At 42.3% G+C, this 17576-nt stretch overlaps 1 long non-coding RNA gene across 1 annotated transcript; it reads left to right on the forward strand.

Moving 5' to 3' along the window:
* Positions 1-1528: 1528 nt before the first annotated feature.
* Positions 1529-13143, forward strand: LOC148224299 (uncharacterized). The gene is made up of 3 exons (XR_015802307.1): positions 1529-1734; positions 2210-2449; positions 9355-13143. It is a non-coding gene; the product is annotated as an uncharacterized LOC148224299 (long non-coding RNA).
* Positions 13144-17576: the final 4433 nt, after the last annotated feature.

Below are 17576 nucleotides of genomic sequence, written 5' to 3' on the forward strand. Positions count from 1 at the left end.
TGAATACAGACTTCTCAAAATGTTGGTGATTTGCTAAACGTCCCTGTGAAGCACAAAAGCCTGCTGTCCAGTTCGCAGGCCCAGTGGAGTAAGGCACAAGCTGCCATTTTGCAGCACTCTGATATCAAAGCCTTCTCAGAAGTCTAAATTTGTTTGTGCTTTTTATCTATGTAAGCTTTATTTGCTTTGTCCTTTCAGAGGCCACTTAAAGGTACCATTTCAGCTTGTAGGTCTCTATTTCTTCATCTGAAAATATATTCATGTATTTCCCTCTGTGCTTAGTGGACAAGCAGCTTGCTGAACTGATTTTGATGTGTAATATTCAGTCTTAACTGTTTATTTATTGCATTTCTATCCAAATTTCTCTCTGATGCATTGTAAGCGGGTCTGGCTACTTTACAGATCTGAACTTTGGCTGCACAGCCCTACAGCTCTCTCGCTTGCTCACAATCTGCATCCAAAGCCGCTGCAGAAGCACAGTCTGTAGTGCTATTGCAGCATGCTCACCTTGCTTCTTTTGGACTGCTATGCAGTAAATTTCTGTCTGCTGGTTGTTAAAACTGGTTTTGCTTCACAGCTTGAACTGTCTCAACTACTTCCTGCAGTACCCCGTTTCCCCATTTCTTGCTTTACTCGGTATTGGCATATATTTTTTTCTATTTCTGCATTTCTGCTTTTTTGGCCTTTTTTTTTTTTTTTTTTATGTTAGCAGTGATGGAAGTGTTCGATTGGTAGTTCTGAGAGAGCTAAAGCAATAACCAAGTACCGTTTTCATTCTACTGCTTCTTTCCAGCACCTTGTGATTCCCCAGGCAGCTTCACTGGGGAGAAGAGGATGTGACTACAGCTCCAGCTGTATCCTGCACCCCTCCCATAACTGAGACAGACCAAGAGGACTCAAGGGGCCACAACACTTCTCCTGCTGAGGAAGGGCTCATCAGGACTGGATTAAGCAAGAAACACCCAGGCTACAAACAGCCAAAGCACCTTGGTGCGACAGCAATGTTCAGTGACAGTTTGCTAAGACAGATTTAGAAAATTAAGCCATCTGTGATTGGAGAAACAGGAGTCAGAGATCAGCCCCCATGTTCCCTCACTGGCTCCAAAAGCTGTACACTATTCCCTTCATACTGCCACGTTGTTCACAGAAAAATGAAAACCAAAGCTCTTCCCTCACTCCCTCATTAAAAATTGTCTTCTCCACTCCAGGAAGCAACTTCAGCAAACTGGAGGGATTCGAGCAGTGGCAAAAACCTTGCTAAGCAGGTAGCCCCAGCCCAAAGGAAACATATTGGGTCACTACGGCAGGTCTCCCCTTATGACACTGGAAGTTGCTGACTGGTATTTTTACATTACAAGGTGCTACAATTTGAAGTTTTTACTTAGGTGATCATAACGCCTTTGCTACCCTACCCCCACGCTCCTTTGAACACAGGACAAGACCCCAAAATCCCGTTTCTACAGATGAGTATTTTCTGTCCGCCTCAGCGGCCGAACGCGATTGCGGATGCAGAGCTGGGCGAGGAAGAAGGTGTCGGCTTACGTCTAAGCCTGCACTCCAGATTCAATCAGAGCTAGCTGGTGGCACTTGAGCCGCGTCTCCGGGAACCTGCCCACTTTGGTGGCAACCTGAGACAGGGCAAGGACGCGTTCGTGGGGCTGCCAATCGATGCTGAGCAGCCAGAGAGAGGCCGGAGCTCGGGCAGGAGGGAGAGGCACCTCACACAAACAAAAGGTGCGTGCTGACGTTAATCTCCGCTAACGAAGCCTGCACTGAGCCCGTGCTCTGAGTCACCCGGCGCAGCGGCGAGCCGAGAGAAAGCTCATGAATCAAAGGGCCCTGCAGAAAGCTCATGAATCAAACCACCCTGCCGTAACGGGGGAAGCGGTGCGGACAGGGGGAGGGGAGGAGAGCAGGACAGGGCTTGCGTCAGACCCGCAGCCACTGCTCGGCGCGGCCCTGCCTCTGCCGGCCGGGGCCCGGGCCCTGCGGGCGTCCTCACCTGGCCCCGGAGCCCCGGCCCGACACAGCCGTGCCGGGGCAGCGCCCGCGGTGAGGGAGGGCATCACGGGGCACGGCCCCGCCGGGTACACGGCACCCCGCAGGACACGGCCGCTCTCACAGGGCGGCCGCCGAGCTGCGCGCAATGGCCAAAGCAAACCCCTTGTGACTGTGCGGGCACCTCTCTTTCACCATTTCGTTCAATTAGGTGCCCATGTGTAAGGAAGATGAGAAGCGAACAGCCATGTAGAGCAGAACATAAAGATAATTTTTGCAGCTTCATCGATGTACGAAACACCAAATGGCACAAGTACATCCACCTTAACCCATTTACCATGGCAGCGGCATGGGCACAGAGATTCCCTTGCTCTCCAGTCACTTGAAGACTCAGAGGGGATAGGTGGACAACTGCTGGGGAATTGGCTCCAGTTCTTGTGTATAATCAAACGTAAGTTTACATAAAATGCATGTCAAAGAAGAGAACCATAAACCATCCTTCTCAATAATATTTACCAGGCAGCAAACCATATGTATCTGACCATAACGAAACAGGAAGGTTTTTTCACAAGTCTAACCTGCTTTTCTGTTGGCTGAGTTCTCAGCTCACATGCCTCAGTGGCTGGGCGGTGAGAGGTTTGATGAAGCAATTCCAGGTCCTGGAGCAATTACCCACATTTTCACACATACAAAATCCTGGGTTATTGCAAGGTAGGCCAGGAATGAAAGCCAAGAGCCTGCAACAAATATTGCAGTCTTTCCAGGCTGGCAGGAGCAAAGGCTTCCACCTCAGAGCCTGTCCCCTAAACCAAGACAGAGACCAAATACTCAGGTGGATGCTTGAAGGAAAAAGATGAAGCTGATGAAAGATGCATTCAAAGCCCACATGCCATGCAGAAGTGGCAGACAGTACAGAGCAAACCTGCTCTTAATAGAGATTGCTGCTGTCCGGGTTTTGGTTTTCCTTTATTTATTTCTTGGAGAGAAAAAAAAGAATAGAATAGCAGGCTGTTTTGCTGACTGATGCAGAGGGGCTGACTATATAAACGCCATAGTGAAGCACACAGTATGGTCATCAAAATCATGCCTTGGCAGCAGGACTAACTACTAGCCTCTCCTAGCAGAGTCATCAAGGAAGAGCAGGAGCTTTCCTGCATGAATGCAGTAACTTTGCTTAGTGCTTACCTGAAAGATGAGTGGGGTTTGTGATGATAAACAAGCATTAAAATCTTGTCTGGGGGATGTTCACTTGATAAATACCAGCTTACTAGCACTTTCAAGAGCGACAAGCAAGAAGGAAACAGACTGGCATGAAAAAAAACTGCAAGCTTTTGCATGTTGTTAAGACAGTGCAGAAGACAACAGTGAGCATCTGAGATCAAAGTGAAATCAAGTGATTTTAAAAGGGTCTCTCTTGAGTGGCAGAGAAGTTAGAGTTGCTCAAGGAAAAGAAACAAAGATGATAGGTCCTAAAAGCCTACTTAGGCTATCTCCTTAGAACAGCAGAGCCTCAGGAACAGCTATGCACATACACCTTTTTTCTTAAAAGGTCTGGTCCCAGCACATAATTTCAAGAATTAAAATAAATTATATCATGTAGCCATCACTTGAAGCTCAATTTATTTTGCGGACAGACATCACTTCACTCTGCCTGGTCCTGCGTTTGCTAGAAGACACTTGGCTCTGTTATTCTAATGTCAAGCAGAAAAACCATATGCCCTGCCTCTCAGGGGCATATGTGGGGGCATTAAATGTGGCTCTGTGGCTCACTAACCACAACTACACAGCTCTCAAGCAGAACAAGCTCGTTTCTGCCCCAGAGATTCTGCAGGACAGTTGAATCCTCTTCCTTGTGGGTCTCATTATGGATAAGAGGAAGAACTGCAGGTGTTTGAAATTATCTGGACTTGATGAATCAACAGAGTTGATGTGGAGGGTTCATGCCTGCCTCTAGGTCAAGCTAAATGAATATTAAGGAAATACAGGCTGGAGGGAAGGGAAAGGCAGATGGACTCAAGCCTGACAAAGATGCAATACAAAGTACACGAAACTGACCACAATGGAAATTGATCTGTGCAAGATCAAAACTGTTTCATGCAAGTTTAACTGTGAGTTTGCCCAAGTTTTGACGCTCAGAGACAAAGAGTAATTGAACTGCATTGGCTTAATAAGGAAATTAAGTATTCAGAAAGCAAAGGTAGTGAATACCACCTTCCTGGGCTTGAAACCGTTATCAGCTTGAAGCTAATTCTGCTATTCCTCCTGCGGTATCACAATTTTTACTTAGGAAATTCATGCTCTGTGTCTAGTTCTAAACTGAACTTTGAAACTGAAACTTCTACTCTTAAAGGCTAGAGAGGGCCTGCAGCTTTCAATCATGCCAGTTGGTAGTCACCAGGTTTTGTCAGTTTTGGAGTGGAAGAAGCTGAAAGAGGAAACCAGAATTGCCCAAATATGATTTCATGAGCTTTTTTACTTTTCTCAGTCTGAAGGTGCAACTGCAAACCAGGGGCAACAGGATGATGGGCTGAATTGCTGATGCTAGTTTATTTTGAGCTTTTCGTTATGGTGTGTTTGGTAATATCACACAAGCAGTTCATTAATAAACTGGCATCCCAGTACAACTGCAACAGCAAGACACCCTGCAGACCACCAGCTATAGCAAAATAACATCCCTCTCCAGCTTTTATTCTGGTACCACTGTTAGCAGGATTGGGGTGGTTTTTTCCTCCTCCCTGTGCAAAGAACAATAAAAAGACACGTATGGAAAGTGTCTCCCTGGCTGCAGCCTGGCTAGGAAGGGCCAGTTTTCTTTTGCCACCAATGGCAAGGTGCAAGAAGCACCCAACTGGCAGAATTTCACTAGCTGAAAAGGAGAGGCTACACATAGTAGTTTTAGCTCAGAATATAGAAGGCTTGCCAATACATTGACTTCATATCGCTGGCATTCAAGCAGTTAAACGCAACTGTGAACTCTGGAAGATTTCCCACTCCTTGCTGAAGCTTCTCCCCAGTACACTGGTAACTGGTAAACAGATGGTACAACAGATACGGTGTCAGCTCCCTCCTTGTTGGAAGAGCAGCTATCCAACATTTAGTCAACCTGCCTACAGTGAGAAATGACTGAATTAGAAGTAAAAACATGCTTCCATTTCCCTTTCAGTTTTAACTACTGCACATACACAGTCTGTGCCTTTTGTATCTCTAACAGAGTCCAAAATTCACTTTTCTCAAGGGATTCTCTCTCTGTAACTCTCCCATCCTGGCTGTTGTGGCAAAAGGTAGTGAAAACTCCCCCTTTTTCAGTCTCCTGCAACCAGTCTAGGATAAGCAGTCATTCAGACTGGCAGCATTTTCCTCCTCCAAGCTGTATCAAGGGAATAATACAGGTACTGCAAACAGTGTCATCAACTCCAACACTCACCAACCAACAAGACTGCCGGAAGCATCTGGCACCGTTTTGAAGTTTTCAACTTGTTTCTAGTTGTGTTTCCTCTGTGCCTCGCTGCCATCTCTGACTCCCCTCCAACCCTTCTCTTGTAGCTTCACCAAACTCTGCTTCTTGATAAACATTTGTTACACCCTCCACCATCTCCTTTGTTCTCTCCTGTGACTCCCACATCACATCTCCCTAGCTCTACACACTTTCATTGGCCTCCCACCACCTATCTGTCCTCTTATAACAGGGCTTATTTCTCTTCCCTCCATGTAAGACTTTATTTCATTAATACCTTGTTGCCCACTTCCCCCAAAGCCAAACAAAATTACATCTTGTTCTGAATTCTGCACTTCTAGCAAAGCATACGTTTTCTTTTACAAATGCCTTGTATCAAGAGATAACTATGATTTGTAACAACTTGCCAAGAAAATCTCCATTTTCTTCCTGTACCAATCTCTTTAAAAATCACTTGTCATGGATGAAAAGCACAAGGTTTTAAACAGGCTCCATTAATTTTGCCAGAAATGGCTACAACAAGGTTTGGGGAATTTTATGTGTGTTTTTAGTTCCAGGCTAGTCACTATATTATGGAAAACAGACCTGCCTCCAGTTACCTAGAGACTGCATAACCGGGGGGGTTCAAGTGACACTGTAAAACCACTCCACAGGAATACCATTCAATTGCTCAGTTCAGCAAACGCTGTTGGTGGATATTCCTCCCTTATATATTGCACTTGCCTATTCATTACTTCCCATATTGCATAAGAAAAAGAAAAAAGGCAAAAGCTTTATTAATTTATGGAGATTTATACCCTTATTACGATCGAGATTTAAACACATAATAAGTCAGAAAAGTCAAAATTATATTTTTTTCTGCTTCCATTCCTTTATCTATTATTTCCCCATCATAAAGGTATGCTCTCTTTCCTGTGATCCCTGACATCAAGTACATATGGACAAAAAGCTTTATTGTTTCCAAAATGCTGCTGCAATTCCAACTTCAGCAGCTCAGGCTCACAGCCTTCTCCTGTGATACAGCAAAGTATTTATTACACATGAGTGAACTGTGCCCACCCAGAGTGTAAAGTTTTTCTTCTCTGCTTCAGTGCCTAAAGCTTGGCTCCTTTTCCAGAGAGGCCACATGCCTGTAAACACCCTCCCTTCTCAGGGAGCTGCACCTCTGCAAAGTAAAGAGTGTTCATGTGGGTGCCTAAATACATGTCCAAGTGCCTATCTTTAGGCACCTGAGTCTGGAAATGTTGGTCTGAGTGAACAGACCCTGCTTGTGGCATGAATCAGTCTACAGAGCAAGGTTAGGACAGAGGAATACCCAAGTCTTAATTTAATTCTCTCAACCATCCTGCTGCTTAAATGAGAAACCCAACTGAGAATCTTAGTTACAGTAATATACTCACCAAACATATTGTATTCATTTATTTGAATTACTTTAGGAATAGAATCATCTGCCAGGAGAACAGAAGCAATCCTGCACAAAACGGATAAAGGCTTCGCAGCCTGGTGTAAAAGGAGTCCTCGGAACACACCACATTTGGATCCAATGACTCCTGTGGGTTTCCTTAGCCACAGAGGTGCCACAGAGAGCCCAGCAGCAGGCAGCTGGCAACACCACATTGCAAATCTACTCCCTTTCTCAGATATTTCTCAGCTAGCTTCTCTTCTACCTACATTCAGATGACAAAGTATTTGAGCATGAATTATCATCAGTATGAATATGTGATTTTATGCCCTTAGTCTCCATTCTCCTGCTGCACTCAGGTCACTTGATCATCCACTTCAGCAGAGGAGGAATGTGTCAGAGCTGACAGTCCATGTCTTTCATAATCTCCTTTTTGGTATGATAGAGGGGACATATTTTAATCTTCTTCAGTCCCTGCCTTTCATCCAGTAGAATCAGACTGGGGAAAAGTGGTATGTAAACTAGCAGAAACTTTGGAAAAAAAAAAAAACAATTACAGCAAAAGCAGGGCTTTTGCTCAAGTTTAAGCCTCTCTGCACAGCCTGGTGGCAGCCAGAGCCAGAAGTAAACTTAAATAGCAGCCATCAGACAGATCTGCATATGAGGATGCACCAGGTGTAAAACAAACACATTTGCAAGGGAAAATATAGAGATCTGAAGTTAAGCCTAGTTTTGTTTTTCAGTTTGACCTAGCAGCTTCCCAGGATTGCCTTTTGGGACACCAACTTCCTTCTTCCCTTACATCTGCAAAGGACAGCCTCAGAAAAGAGAAGACAAACATGCAGAAAACCTTTGCATAAAACCATTCCCAGACAGAGCTCTCTGTAAAGCTCAGGACAGGCGATATCATCAGTTTGCCAGGTCTGACGAAGCAACACAACTGCTTAGATGTGACTGTGTTTGTTTGTCTCACTGGTAGCACAGCCCTGAATCCTGCTGTCACATGCCTCTGAGCACTTCAGGCCAGGGAATGTCTCTCAAGACTGTTGGTAAATTCTTATCTGTATTACAGTTGCAGAGGTGACGCTTGCAGACGTAACCCTGAGCAAATCTGAGCCAGGCGGTAACCCTGGTAATTTGGAGGGGGATGGGGAGAACAGCAGCAGCCAGCTGGGAGCTGATCAAGATGCCTCATGCACAACCATTTGCCTTCTACAGCTGCTAGGGCTCAAGCTAGGACCTGTACACAGCAAGACAGGTTATGAACACACAGAGGAAAGGTGATTGCTGCCTTAAAATGCTTCTCGAATCCTTGGTGCCACAAAATAATATTTCTTTTAGCTCCTTTTTCTTGATCTGCACTGCTCAGTGCTGCTGCAGTGGGGCCTGATTTGTAGTTAGAACTAGCTAACATATTGAATGAAAAAGCACACGTGAAAAAACACACTCTTTTGTGCTCATTCCAAACCTGCCAATGTGTTCTCGAGGCAGCCTTTATTCACACCATACCTAAGGCCCTCAGTGTGTTTTACCAATGAGAAGAGCCTTCTGTCTGATAATTAGGATGCAGTGATGTCAGCTGAGCATGCTTGTCACTTACAGGAGGTAGAACCATTAGGATAGATCATCCTCAAAAGACACTTAGACAAATTTGTCTCGCCTCGGGCTTGCCTCAAGCTGCCATATCAGTTTCTGCAGCTCAGCTCAGGTGCAACAACTCTTCCAGCTGTGGTAACTCAGCGAGACACCTGAACCCAGCCAATATTCCACCGGGGTGAAATATTTCAGCCCTTCCACAATAAGCAGAAAACCCACATGACTAGTCTACATTTACTCCTCTTAACTAGTTTGGCATTCCCCTGTTCCTTGACCTCTAAAAATCTGAGGAGTAGAGGATACCATTGGGAAATGCATAAAACTTATCTTAATTTAGCAGTGAAGTCAAAGTTTATAAAAGTAAAGGAAGAGCACAGACAGACTTGGCTTTTCTTTTTTGCCTTTTTTTTTTTTTCCTTTCTCCCCTCTCATAAACAGCTAAAATTAGCCAAACCCTACAACTTCAGGGGAAGTGGGGGCAGCAAAGAGCAGGGGGGGAAATACAGAACTATTCCCATGTCAAGTCACATCTAGTGAAAATGTTTGGTCAGGAAGAATAGGAACATTTTTTTTAAACAATGTAAGGTTTTATATTAACATTTTCTAACTTTAATAATTTCAGAAATGCTGATATGCTTCACTTCCACATTATTACACATGTCAGTGTTTTGCTATAACACAGAATTTTTTAACTGACTAAAAATTAAAATGAGGAAAAGAAGTTAAAAATATTAGACAGATTGAAGACTGAATGTTTCACTTTTATACAAAATATTTAGAATTCCCACTATGCCATTTTTATGATTTGATAACTAATCCAGGAAATCCTGGTTGTAGGAATGCTGTAATTAATGCACCCAGTCTATTTGCTGAAGTTCTAAATTGAAAATGTTCTCTCCCTCAGGTAATGGAACCTCACCTTGAACAAGGCCAGCAGAAGAACAAATTGTGGGGTGTCTACCAATTCACCCTATGTGAAAGCCTAATAACCCATTTCACTTGCAGCGGTGTTGATGTTTGCACCTGACAATAAAGTGCTCTCAAATGCAAGAGAAAACTCTTTTAGAGCACTGCTTTCTTCACGCATCTCTGGAAAACTAATCTGAGAAAGCTCCTCTGGGGTTTTCAACCAAGAGACCAAAGTACAGCATTTACTAACACTTTCCTGCCATGTCCAGGCACAGGACTTTTCACCAGCTGAGATACAAGAATTATTACTGTCAATTGCCTTCTCAAGGAATAGGCAGTTTAGAGACAAGAAAAATCTCCACACCTTACCTAATAATCTATTCAGCTCTGTGTAAAGCAGGCAGTGATAATATCAAATGAAACTGAGAACAGCTCTCATTTTCCTGAGCAGCTAAAGTGCTGTTTTAAACATGTAATAGATATTTTACCTTTACCATTAACAAGCAGAATACATAAAGTACGACTGCTTGATACCCGCTGGGCACTCAAGCTTAGACTTTCATTAACAATCTCGTTAGCAATAAGAGATACACGGTGCGCTGCACTATGAAAATTATCATAAACCTGTGCTTTCGGGAGCTACTGTATATCAGCTATATGCCTGTTTCTTTGAACTGCAGAGTCTTACTGTAGGCAATCTAATCAAAATGCTAACAAACCTGTTTTCATAGGATCACAGAAAAAAAACCTGCACACTAAGAAAAACAATTCATAAGCAACAGCTACTCTTAATTGTCCTTTCATGCATATTAGTGATGCTGAAGAAGACATCTGTGTTCTGCAGGGAGCAACAGCAAAACCAGCAGACATGACTGCAGTCAAGAAATCACAATCCAGCATTCCCAGAGGCTGGAGTTAGTATCTCCAATAGCTCAAGTTTTGGTTATTGATCAGCCCCACCTTCATCCTCACTTATTTTAAGCAGGCTCCTTACACTGAGCAGTGCCACACAAAGTAAAATGTTAACAATTGCTGAGCATCTAAAAATCTCTCTAAGTCAATGGGGAGAGTTTCATTCTAGGAAACATAAAAACATATGGAAAAGTAGGAAAAAAACCTGAGGCAGTGGGATCTCAAACCAAATTGACTTTGAGAGAGAAGAGAGACAAAGCCTGTTTTTTTACTCCTCATGCCTTACCCCAAGTAGCTTCTCAAACTTATGGACCTCCTCAGCTAAGTCTCATTCTGAGGGACATTGGAGTAACCCAGACAAAACTAATTATTGTTGGACACTTGAAGAATACAAGGCCCATCTGCAATTTGCTTATCAACAGCAATTTGCAATTTTCACTCTCCTGGTTGATTGCTTGGAGCTTATTTTTTTTTAAATACCCACTAATCTGTCTTCCATATTTTCCTGTACCATGTATATTTTTCCTCTGGGTTCTTACATCTTCCTCGTTTTGCTCTCAGATCACCATTTGCCATCATTAAAATTTTATCCTGAAATTTACAAATAAGAGTTGCTGCATGCTTTGAAGCTTCAAATTCAGTAATAACTCAGTCGTTGGAGAAGGTAAAGGGATATATTTTTGGGTTTGGGGTGATTTTTTTTTTTCTAGTTGAAAAGTAGCCTAAGATCCTCTTGTATATGTCACAAGTTTCCATTTTTAAACACCATGCTCATAGGCCTGAGAATCAGAGGAATAAAAGCACTGAGACATTGTTTTTCCACCCTAACAACATGAAGAATAAACTGTTTCTCTGAAGACATTTGGGGAAAAAAATAATACTTCTTGGATAGGAATTTAATGTGCCAAGTTTAAAATCTCTGCAAATAAGGATTGCAGAATTGCCCACCTTTGAAACAACAGTTCAAAAGTAAATGCATCCTTCACTGAAACATTGAAAGTGATGCTGCTGGGAGAGAGACTTAACACATGTAAATTAAAGACATATTGCAAGATTTGATCAGTCCTGTCCAGTGTTCTTAAAATATGAGATCTGAGCAGACATCATCTATCTGAATAAGTTTGTTTAAAGGTTGATTATTAAATATTATTTATGCACTGTTAAACCTCAGAGGAAGAAATATTAAACGTGTCTGGGATTCACAGAATACACAAAGCAGGCACCAAAATTGTACAGTTTGATATATAACTTCCTATAGTGGATAAATCCATGAACATCTGCTAAATACGTAGAAGACTTATTACATTTTCATATGGTTTACTTACTATGTAAGTACTTCCCAATTTGGCAAAAAAAGCCTGACTATTGGGAAAACTTACTTCACTATTTTAAACCCTTTTGGGTTTAAAATAATCTTTGGAGGATGCATGAACATTTCCTCACTACCTTCCCTGTCACCTGATGGCGTGGAATAGTCCTTGAACTGTTAAACTGGCTTAAATAGAGAATTTGTGTCTCATGTACTGTTTAGAGGATGGAATCTTTGTATTTCTCTTGGCAGTTCCTAGAGCAAGGTACAATCCTGCATATTATCTCTCTCCAGAATTTTGCTGATGGATTCAGAGAGTCAACATAGATACAGTGCAAGACCCTCCCAACCCCTGTGGGAGAACTCCACAGGTTCTCCTCCCAGGGCATAGTGAAGTCAGACATTTATTTTGGCATCCAGAAAGCTCTTTCTGAAATCTGCGAGAAACTTGGTAAGTTCCCATAGTCTGGGAAACTGACGAAATAGTGTAATTTTTTTTTTTTCTTGCCACCAGGCAGTAATGCTGTATGTCAGAAGTAGAAATGGAAAATCTAGGCACAGGGAAATCCTGTTTTTGGGAAGTAAGGAAATCCAGTTGCCTTCCCTCACATAATTTCTGTCATTCTTGTTCATGTAAATGAGCAGTTAAGCTTCATCAGCAACAGTGAAATCAATTTCCCTTGTTTTAGATGAACTTTTGAAAGTGAAAGAAGCTCAATTCAGAAACCAAAGAAAGCTCAGATTTTTCCTGTTCAATGTCACTGATGTGCATCTCCAGTACCTATCAAGAGCATGGCTGAAAGTATACCAGGGACAGACTGCTACTCTCAAGGAGGCTAAATAGCTGTTGCTGACATTTATTTTATCACATGAGCAATTAGGAGTGGCTTTTAGCCTAGGAATTATCACAGATAGCTAAAATATTTCTTAAACAAAAAGATAATTTCCCTCCTAGCAAGCTCTTCATACATATCACTTCTGATCTTGGGCTAATAAATCCTTTCCTTGAAATAAACATACTTATATAAATAATCATTCTTTTCCTTCTTTCTGACCCTTACTACATTCCTTTAAACTTTGTTTGAAAATGGGGTTTAGTTTTAAGGTGAATATTTGTTATGAGGAATTTGTAAATGGTTCTGGCAAGAATATAGGAACAGGTGTATCTTGGAAGGAATCTAGCCATACAGGATAACATTCAGCAGTTTAACTGAAATACTGATTTATCAGTACAGTACTCCACTTGCACAGTTACTTCTTTCTGGAGAATTATTATAGGACAATACCTCTAACTCTAAATGGCTGCTCTCAGCCATACAAACACTTAATGTAATGTCAATCCAATTCTTCTTTTATACCCCTTAAATTCAGCTTCATCCCAAGCTCTCAGTCATGACTTGATGTCATAACTCACCAAGGTCTCCAGGACAGGGAGACCGTTTTACATAATTTCTTAAGCTTTTACTAGGTTCTCTGTAGACTGACCAGTGTCAGAGATTGACAAACAAGTATTTGTTCTGATAAAATGGGTACTTTCCTGCTAACAGACTTAATATCTCAACATCCTGGTGAAATAAACATTAATTTGAATGTTCAAAGCCCTGGGTCTGTTACTGTATTTATTATTTAACATTTGTGTGTTAGAACCACAGATGGGCAAGCAACAAGCAATAGCTATTGGGGAAAAACATTATTACTCTTGTACAAATACATCCCTAAGATAAGTTACAATATTCTCCTGCCAAAATGGAACAGATAATGATTTTCTTGCAGCCTGAGAAGTCCCAGATCGCAGATGGCCAGCTGAATAGTGGCTCAAGTAATGCTAAGCAATGAACAGCTGCTAACAATGAGGAAATTGTGCTTATAAGGCCTGATTCAATGCCCATTGAAGTCAATGGAAATCATATAAACAGCAGTGAGTGCCCTACTGGCACTATTCTTTGGCAAGAAGCCAAAAATCAGATAACAAAATATTGTTAAATTTCCCCTATCAGAATACTCACTGCTTTCGCAGGGAAACAAACTTTGATCTCTAGGCAAGCCTAGAAGCATCCTAGTGCTGCAGCTGCATTTAAAATGCTGAGGTATGTTAAAATAAAAGTATTACGTATCTTGCAGAGAATTATGTTTTCATTTAGAATGACTACAGACATTAATGAATATAGTTGATTTTCTCCCAGATCACAGGCACATTGTAGAAAAATATATCTATAATATTTATATGCATCTAAATAATATCAATATATAATTTTGAAATAGCACTACCTGTAATCCTTCCTTTCATTACATGTTTATTAGGAAATGACTCTCCTCTTGGTTAGAGCACCACCATTGCTATTCTTATTAACACATTAACATCTATGAAGAATGTATAAGAGATCAAGTGTCTGTCTCAAGTGTTTTGTAGTCATTGCTTTAGCTGGATGAAGGTGGCTTCCAACCAACAAGGAAGAAAGTCCGAGAGCTAGAGACAGCTCAGTTTTTGGAACACCATACAAAATAAATCTCTTGTGGGTTTTCTTAAACCAACAAGTATGAAATGGCTGGTCTCCAATTTTTAAAGTGCTTAGAAGAAGCAGCACTGAAAGCCTAAACATAACATTTACAAAATTTCTATCCCTGTCCTAACCACGGTTCAGTCCCCAAAAAGATCATGGAGTAGTTCTTCCTGGAAATGCATATGCTAAGGAAGATGAAAAATAATGAGGTGACTGGTAACAACTACCATGGCTGCACTAGGGGCAACCCATGCCTGATAATATTGGTGGCCTTCTAGGAAGCCTTACAGCAATGATGGACAAGGGAAGGGCAACAGACATCAACTACCTGGACTTGTGCAAAGCATTTGACACTGTCCTGCAAAATACCCTTGTCCCCAAATTGGAAAGGCATGGATTTGATGGATGGACCACTCAGTGGATGAGGAATTGGATGGATGGTTGCACTCAGGAAGTTGCAGTCAATGACTCGGTGTCCAAGTGGAGACCAGTGATGAGTGGCATTCCTCAGGGGTTGGCACTGGGACTGGCAGTGTTAAACATCTTTGTTGGCAACATGGAAAAGTGGGATTAAGCATACCTTCAGAAAGTTTTCAGATGACAGTAAGCAGTGTGATGTGGTCAACAGGCTGGAGAAAAGGGATCCAATCCAGAAGGAACTTGACATGTTTGAGAGGTGGGGCTGTGCAAACCTCATTAATTCAACAAGGCCAAGTGAAAGATCCTGCATCTGGGTTGGGGTATTCCTAAGCACAGGTACGGGATAGGAGGAGGAGGATAAAAGACTATCCCTGGTGCCAGAGGACAAAAATAGGACAATATGACCAGGCCATGTGCACTTGCAGCCCAGAAAGCCAGCTGTTTCCTACCGCCTCTGATGAAGAGGCCAATAATTGTTGGCCAATTATTTCAAGGAATGCCACATTACAAATGGGAATTCATTCATTGAATTGTTTTATAGGGTAGCATTCATCAATTTTGCAGAGGCTGCTTTGTTTTTAGAGCTAATTCCTAATCCTAACTCACATCACAGACACACATCTCTGCTTGGATTAATTAAGATCTCAGAGAGAACCTTCAGTAATAGAGGGTAATGGAGCAGGTTTATGAAAGAGGCTATTTCTTCAGCTTGCTCAAATGCTCTGCTCCTCTGGGTGTCTGTTCAGTCTCAGGAATAGAACAGGTACTTCTGTGTGCTTCACAGATTCTCCTTTCTGCTGCAGAGTGTGTTTATGCTCCATAAATGAATGAATGCACGGGTGAATGCCCACCTGAAGTCAGGTCATATGAAGCAAGGAATCACTTCTGCTATTTGCATAGGCTGGAGGCAGGCATAGTGCAAACAACTCATTGTAGCTGTATCAACATTCTCCAATCTCTTACTTGCATTGTCCAAATCATCCTGTTCAGAAAGAGCCAGAAGATGTGGCTAATCACCAGATTTACTAATTATGTTGTTACAAAAAATGCAAAAGATTGGACTGGGAGCACCAAGGGACTAGAGGAAGCCACAGCAATGATGAGCGTAATGGAGCTCAAACTGCCCAAGGGAAATATATTAACCAGCTTAAGATGGGTGCTAACATCAAGGGAGCCCTGATGGCATTTCTGACTGTCCCTGTCACTCACAGCATGCACCTGCCACTCCTGCCACCTAGGACTGACAATTTTGGTTCAGAGCCAACTTGAAAGGACACTTCTGTTGGGGAGCTCCTCCCCAGGGATAACATTGTGTTCCTGCTGAGTGAAAGATCTTCTGGCTGGTCTAGCACTGCCAGGCAAGATCCCTGCCCAGCACGGATCTGGCCTGAAGCCCTGTTGCTACCACTACTGTGCCATTATATCCTGCAGGGAGAGCAGGAGCTTTCCCAATGTGGAATGGGCTTCCACAGTTACTGATTTAGGCTGCCCTGGGCAAAAAAAGACAAGAGAATAAGACAGAAGCACTCCTGCTATGGCTACCACCTGTCACAGAGGAAAACACTCCTTCTGTCATTTTGTTTGAGAGCTGGGAAGCTCCAGGAAACTCCATTTTGATTTTTCAGTCTGCCATGATCTGTCAGCAGCCTGCCATAATACCCTGAGCTAATCACATCTGCCCCAGAGTCTGATATGTAGCCTCTGCCTCCTGTCTCTTAGCATCCTAAATGGAAGTGTTTGCCAGGAAAAAGATAAAAAGAAAAAAATCAACTCCTTAACTCAACTACTTATGGATGATGTGAATGAATACACAGGATGCAGAAGGATGAAGCTACACACACCTGCCTCACCAAATGTCCAGACAAGTGTTCTTATGCGGGCAAAACAGTAAAGGTTTTCCACACTAGCACACACTCTTAAACACCCAATGCCACACAAAAACAAACTAAAGGGTTTTCCCCCCACCTAAAGGAGTTTGCTGAGATGGGCTTAACCTCTTTTTGAGAGCACCAGACCAGAGGATGCGGACCCTCAATTACACTTGGAGGATATGTTTGGGTATCCTGTACTCTGCCCCTGTTCCTGAGAGAGTTAATCTCTCCCCTGAGGGCCTTGGACCTAAAGCACCAAGAGATTAGCATCCAACAGGAAGCTAGTGGCACATCTAGGGACTAAATTTGGGTCTCCCAAATTATAGATGTACTTTGAGGCCACTGGACCAGCCTTGCTTGCTAATAATTAGAAGTTTAATGGCATTACTGAAATTACAACCAAATTTTACTCAGTTAGACTGATCAGTATCTAATTCTGAAAGTAGTTACATGTACTGACAGGATGATTACAGCTTTATTCACCCATTTTAGACTCAAATTTAAAATAAAATACACTGAGATTGTATCACATGATAAATTGTAGTCAGCTCTTAAGTCTATTTCTTTCAGATTTAATTCTAACATTGTGAAGCTGACAGCATCACACAGCTTGAAAGAGGGGTATTATACACTCCTACAACAGAAGCTCGACAAAGGGACAGATAACACTTGCTTTGAGGCTTGGAAGGTCCCAAGCTACTGTCTCCAAACCAAAGTCTGGCTACTTGTATTCTTAGCTAGGAGAGCCTGGCATAACAATAATTTTATGTGTGGCTTAGGAAAGTCTTTGGACGTAGTACCAGTGAACGTTCCAGTTATGCTGTACAGCTCAGCTCATGACAGCAGAAGTGCCCAGTTCTGACACACAAAGAGAACCAAGCAGTCAGGTAGGTAAATGGTTACAAATCGTCCTAGCTAGTTTCTAAAACGATCTTTTTACTAAACACAACCTACAGAAAAATAAATGCATTTTATATAGTAATTTTATATAGGTCATCAGAATGACCTGCTTAACCCATATATGCTTCCACTCAAATATAAAGCAATTGTGACATATGTGCAGCAGCAACACACTGTTACCACATCTTCTTGCATTTAAAAATAAACCTGTGCACATGTGTATCATACAAGTGCCCTTGACACAAGTTCTCACAGCACAGCTGTACGCAACCCACGTGCGCAGTTTTCATCTGTGCTCTGAAGC

This window comes from Sturnus vulgaris, chromosome 3 (genome assembly GCF_052056855.1).
Source record: "Sturnus vulgaris isolate bStuVul1 chromosome 3, bStuVul1.hap1, whole genome shotgun sequence".
NCBI lineage: Eukaryota > Metazoa > Chordata > Aves > Passeriformes > Sturnidae > Sturnus > Sturnus vulgaris.